General features: G+C 43.2%; 1 pseudogene; it reads right to left on the minus strand.

Annotated features, from left to right (window-relative positions):
* Positions 1-381: 381 nt before the first annotated feature.
* LOC126512557 (26S proteasome regulatory subunit 4-like) lies at positions 382-1,265 on the minus strand (annotated as a pseudogene).
* Positions 1,266-6,540: the final 5,275 nt, after the last annotated feature.

The raw sequence follows: 6,540 nt of genomic DNA on the forward strand, positions 1-6,540 counted from the left end.
TGACCACCAACCAGAAAATTACTTTCGTTCATTGCTATTTCATATCTGTAATTTTGCTACTGTTAGGAATTGTAATGTAAGTATCTGATGTACAGGATATGTGGCCCCTTTGAAAGGCTGAGAACTGCTGATCTATCTGTCTGTCTGTCTGTCTATCTACCTATCTATCTATTAGAAAGCAAACAGGACAAACCTTCATTGGAAGAAGAGAGCAGCACAGCACAAAAACCAACAGATGGAGACCACCCGATGCTCTGCACAGCGTCTTCTAAGATACAGGCTCTCTACTAGCAAAGCCAATAGGGAAATATATTCCTTGGGGCCGCTTCCCAGCCTCCCAGGTAGAGGAAACTTGTTAACCTGCCCAAAGGCAACGACGGGTCACTCGAGATAGAGCCCCTCAGCGATGCCTTTATTATGAGCATCCTCTTTAGATTTTCTCAAGTCTTCATTTGTTCCTTTCATTCTGCGTTCCCATGAGGCCATCAAGCTAACTTCTGTGTAGACTGCCTTGATGTCATCCTGCATGGGGACCTGGAAGATACGGTTCTTGGTCTTTTCAGCAGGCAGTGGGAGCTCAGTCTTCCTGTCAATAAGGCCTGGTCCAATAAGTGCTGAACCCAAAGTTTCTATTTCGTTTGTGGCCATAATAACTTTTACATTTCCCTCCAATCAAATCCACCCAACTGGTTCGACAGTTCCAGCACTATTCGCTGAATTTCTCTCTCATCTCCAGCGTTTCAATCTTATCTTTTGTTTCCAATGGTGTCAATTTCATCAATAAACACAATGGAGGGTGAATGTTCTTTACCAACTTGAAACAGTTCCCATGAGTTCGGGCCTGTTGCCTAGGTACTTCTGAATAAGTCATGGACCAACCATTCTCACGAAAGTGGCTGGAGTTTGGTTTCTCTACTGCTTTGGCCAATAACATTTTATCTGGTTCTGGCAGACCATAGAGAATGACTTTATCCCCCTCTTCATAATGCTCAGAAAGGGTAAGAGAAAGCTCCACAGAGCCCTTAATTTTGTGGATTCAGTTGTCCAGTCCCCCCAATATCTGTGTAGGTCCTCCAGTGGGTGGGGGCTTCATCGCTGTGACAGGAGATCTGTGCCACCCATTAGCACCCCATCACAGCTCACATCTTACTGCTGAGCAGGACTGAACAGCCTCAGTCTAGCAGATCCTGTGTACCAATGAGAGTATCTGAGCCCATAGATGTGGGCACAATGGCATGGTTCTCATCAAAGATGACGCCTGACATGGAGCTCTGATCTCCATACATACATGTTCATGCACACTGACAGTCATGCATATCACACACACATACACACACATACAAGAAAGAAGCTTACATACTTTTGAGATAGTTTGAGAAACATGAAAGGAAGCCAGGTGTGATGTCTCAACTCCTCTAATCCCAGGATTCACTAAGCCAAAGCAAGAAGATTGCTTCAAGTTTGCGACCAGCGCAGTCTATGTAGTGAGTTTCAGGCTAGCCTAGACTAATTACTTAAGTCATAAGTTAATAATTGAAGGAAGGAAAGGTAGCCGGCCACCGAGGGTGGCACCTGGCTGAAATTTCGGTTTCGAGGGATCCTGAGGCAGAGGAATCTTACATATCTTTACAGGCTCCCTTCTAGGCATGTAAACAAAAGTTTACAGCCCACACCATATACACCGCTTTTGTCCATCCTCCAGTGCTGGATTTGAAACCGAGGGCCTTTGGTGCTAGGCAAGCACTCTGTCACTGAGCCATGTCCCCATCTAGCCCAGACTGTACATGTGCTTCTGTAATCTTTTATAAAATTTATTTATTATGTATATAGTGTTCTGGGCACCAGATCTCATTATGTGAGCCATCATGTGGTTGCTAGGAATTGAACTCAGGACCTCCAGAGCAGCAGTCAGTTCTCTTAACCTCTGAGCCATCTCTCCAGCCCCTGTAATCTTTTCTTAACAAAGAGTACGAATATCACAATTGCTTTTAAAGGCTGCAGAGTTCCACTGGACAGATCTATCTCAATGTACAGTGTAATAATGCGTATCGTATACTACATTGTATACTAGGAGTCATCAGCCTCCTAGTGACAGACAGCTGGGTGGTTCTTTATATCCATCTTTGATGTTTGGTTCATTCATGGAGACAACTTCCCGAAGTTGAACTCATGAGCTAAAGGATATACCTATTTAAAAGTCTGATAGCCTGCCTACTGCCAAAACACCTTACAGAAAGGCTAAACCAATTTCTCCTGGTGCCATGTCTGAGAATGCCCATTGCCCCACTCCCTCGCCAAACAAGCACGCTTACAACCGTGGTAAAAATAAGTGCTTGTCTGCTTTCGTCCTCTGGCTCCTGCCAAAGTGCATGATGTGGAGCTCAGCGAGAGGAATCTAAAGTTGACAGATGGGAGGGTATTTTGGTCACTGTCGTGTTTTATCTGGAGCGCACCATTTTCCCCTCACAGCAAACGTGATAGACAAGGGCTTCTTCAGCTCTTAGTACAAGTTCAAGGCAACAATATCCTAAGTGGATTAATTCCTTAAAGACTGAGTGTCTCTGAGGATGGAGACATTATCCAAGCGAAGGGCGCTCTGGGCTGATCTCGATGGCTCTGTGTGAACACTTCTTGTGCCGTCTGGCTTCTTCTGCACAAAGGCACAGCGTCTTATTCTGCTCCAGCCCCCACGTCGCACCGCAGCCTCTTCAGCATTGACTGTTTCACGGAAGCAGAGCAGCGTTTTTCTCAACGCATTCTCTATTTAATTTGTTTTTCCATAAATTGAGCAATAGCTAGCTGGCTGTGTGAGGTGCATGACTTCCCAGATGCTCAGGAGACTGAGCCAAAGGAACAGTTGGGCCCAGGCTTCAGGGCCAGTTGAGGCAGCATGGCGGGCTCTCGTAAACTCAGAAGCCGTGACAGCTGCAGCAGCGAATGGAGGGAGACTTCACACTCATTGTGAGGGGTCCCTTAGAATCTGGCTGTGAGTAACGCCAATATTTGAATATGGCATTTCAAAATTGGATGAAGGGGATGAAAATTACATGGTGAAACCCATTCTTTTTGGAAAACACAAAGCAGAAGGAAGTTTCCATCCAGCTATGTCACTCTTGGGCCATGTCATCCAAAAAATATAATTTAACTAAATATGCTGCCCTTTCCTCCACTGACAACCTAGCAAAATGAAATCCACCCTGTTCCATAGAAGTATTGGAAGGACAGGAGGTCCCAAGTACTATGGTGAACTGAATTACACATTTGAAAAATATGTGTTTCTAGTCAAATATAGCTAACCCGCTTCTGCCTGACCTGAATGTCTGTACAGGAGAGGGTATAGGGTTTTTTTTTTTTTTTCATTTTTCAATAGAACCTGTTAAATAGATCTATGCTTTGCTATGGAAATTTTTCTCCTGTTGTGGCATTAGTATCAATTAAAAGCATTTTGAAGTGGTTGACCTTTACCGGTGATATTAATGAGTCATACATACCAAAAGTCAGAAAATGGGATAATTATAAAATATGAACTGTGAACTGTATGTTAATAATCCTCTTTATTTCCTCTCTTTTTAGCCACTTGATAAACTGAGTGCATCAAATTATTATAAACGTGGTATTTCCAATGCAGGCAAAAGAATGTAATATTTCTTTTACCTTGGCAGGAAAAAAGGCCACTCCAAATCCTGTAATGAAAGAATCAACAGGGGCTCTTCCTAGTCTATGTTCCAATGTCTCTCTCCCCTCCCCTCCTTTCCTCCTCCTCTCTGTTTTCCCCCTTTCCTTTCTTTCCACTCCCTCTTCCTTTCCTGTCCCCTCCCTTTCTTCCCCTTTCTATCCTTTCCCAGTTAACAGTGTGGTTAGGGACAAATGTTCATTGTCTCAGCTCAATATGCTCTCAGAACAGCTATCTTAGGGGTGGGGTCAGATCTCCTTGCTTATCTTTCTCCTGGGGGAAAGGACACTCTTGATTACCATGAGGAGGGGCAGACACTGCTGCGGGACTCTGCCCTTCTTTCAGAGTGGGCTGTCTTTTAGATCTTACCTTGGGATAAGCTTACAGCTTTGTAGAGCTCTGCCCTACAAAGTGAGATGAACTTTGAAGAGGTTTATTTTAATACTGTACATAGGGAGATGCGTACAGTATCAATACTCAGTAATTATCCACAGACAATGACCAGTCTATTGATTAGGGTGTAGCTCTCAGCTACTGCTCCAATACCATGATCCCCATCATACTGATGATAGACTAAGCTTCTAAAGCTGTATGCAAAACCCCAGTTAAATGTTTTCTCTCATAAGAGTTGCCTTGGTCATGGTGTCTCTTCTTCACAGCAAGAGAACAATAAGACAGAAGTTGGTACCAGGATATTGTTGGACAGGCCTGACCATGCTGTTTGTTGGAGGACTATGGAAAACTTTGAGATGTTGGACTACAAAAGCGGTCAGATGCTTTAAGCAGAGCTTACTGGGTCATCCTAGTAGGAGCATGGAAGACAGTGGTACTGAGGGCAATATGGAATGGGGGTTGGAACAGTTCAAGAGGTTTTAGAAGGGAAGAATAATATAAGTGGCCTAAGCACCATTCTAGTGGTATTTTGGGAAAGAATATGGCTGGGTTTTGCCCTTGTCCTAAATATCTGCCAGAGGTTAAATTGAAGAGTTTTGGTTTAATGGCATTGGCAGAGGAGGTTTCAAGACAGATTAGTATTGACTCTGTCATGTGGCTATTAGAGATTAGTCTTACACAGATCTATAATGAAAAGGAACAAGCCAAGCAAGGAAAAATTTAAAAATGTGTAGCTGGAGGAGAAAAGGAGATCAGTAAATATAATGTAGAAGACAGAAGTTCCAGTGCTCAAGGAGAATAAAAAGTTTAAAGAAAACACTGACGCTAAATAGAATAAAGGAAGTGATGACATCAGGCCAAGTTCCCATGCAGCTAAACATCCAATTTGTGAAAAGGAATTAGGGGAAAACTTAAGCAGTGAAGGAAACCATCAACAACAGAAAGCTGATACAGATGTAATTGAAAGAGGGGCCCAAGTTTCATCCCCTTCAAATAGCAGAACTGGGCAGCTTTAACCACATGGCTTTAAAATCAAGGATGCAAGAAAGAAATATGGAATCTCCCTCCATGGCTAAGGAAAGCCACTGAAGCCAGACATACATATCAGGGTTGTCGTCGCATGGAGGCCCAGAGAGGCCGTTGTGTAAAGCTATGAAGGTGAAGCCTCAATTGCATTGGAGACCCCAAGATGTTGAAGATGCCAGAGTCATGGAATACCTGCTGAGGAAAACTGCAGACCAGGTGACTAAGGCACTTAGTTAACAGATCATAAACTCAAGGCCAGACAGAAAGGGGCTTGCCCTTTATAGAAAAGAATAGGGCAGTGAGAAGAAGCCAGTGAAGAAGATCCAAATAAGTAGGGTTCTCAGGAAGCTGGTCGGGAGAGTTTTCCTCCAAATTCTACCTCTGGGACCAATAGGGAAAGCATTTTCCTACTTCCGGCATTTAAGAAGCATAGTGGCCTGTTGTTGGTACCTGGAGGAGAAAAAGGACCCTGACAAGTTTAATCAATCATTGAACTTTATAGGTCAATGGGAACAAAACACGAACATCTGGTGTATTATTTTTGAAACAAAGGGAAATCAGAGGGCCTCTTGTCTGGGTCATGCATATATAAGGAGGAGGTCTCTGAAAGTCCATCAAAGAGATGGAGGGACACAACTTGATGCTGTTTTCCAGGAGCCCAAGACTCAAGGAAAGTTTAACCTCACCACTAACCCTTGGCCTCTCTACATGTTGATAGACACCTCCTTATGGAAATTTCACCTCACTTTTTTGGGTATAACTGGTGACAGTTTTTATTAACCCAGCCTTGACAATTCAAGTATCCTCTCCTTTTGTTAGTATTAAGGACCCAGCAAGCACCAATTAGTCTGTCCTGTGATCCAATCACATGGATGCGGAGAGAGAACAATTTTTTTTTTTATCCCTTAGACCAACTACGTATGCCTGGGTTAGTTCTGTCTCTAGACTTCTCAAGTATAAGAGTCAAGAAAATTCTACTTTCTTAATTATGGGATTGCTTTGTTTTGTTTACCCCAAATGTCTGTGGTACTGAAAGCCTCAGTGGTTCAGATAATTTTTTGTTTGGTTAAGTTTTTAATTTTTTTTAAGTCACATTAATTTGTGAGGGGGAAGGACATGTATGTCATTGCATCCATAGAGGTCAGAGTTCAATAAAGCTCAGTTCTCTTTCATCCTTTATAAGTCAAATCAGGTCATCAGGATTGGTGGTAAGTGCCTTTACCTGCACCATCATCTTCCTGGCCCACTGTTTTATGTTAATTATTATTATTACATTTTGGTTCTTGTGTATGTCTGAGTGCATGCACATGTGTGGAGGTTAAAGTTGGTTCTCTTTCCATAAGACTTGGCAGCAAGCCCCTTTCCCCCGCTGAGCCATCGCTCTAGCCCACGGCTCTGATGTTTGGAAGGGCCCTGGATAACTCTGGTTAGAAACGATTCCAAGCATG

The sequence above is a fragment of the Alexandromys fortis genome, unplaced genomic scaffold (assembly GCF_014885135.2).
Source record: "Alexandromys fortis isolate MF-2015 unplaced genomic scaffold, M_Fortis_MF-2015_v1.1 scaffold_76, whole genome shotgun sequence".
Taxonomy (NCBI): Eukaryota; Metazoa; Chordata; class Mammalia; order Rodentia; family Cricetidae; genus Alexandromys; species Alexandromys fortis.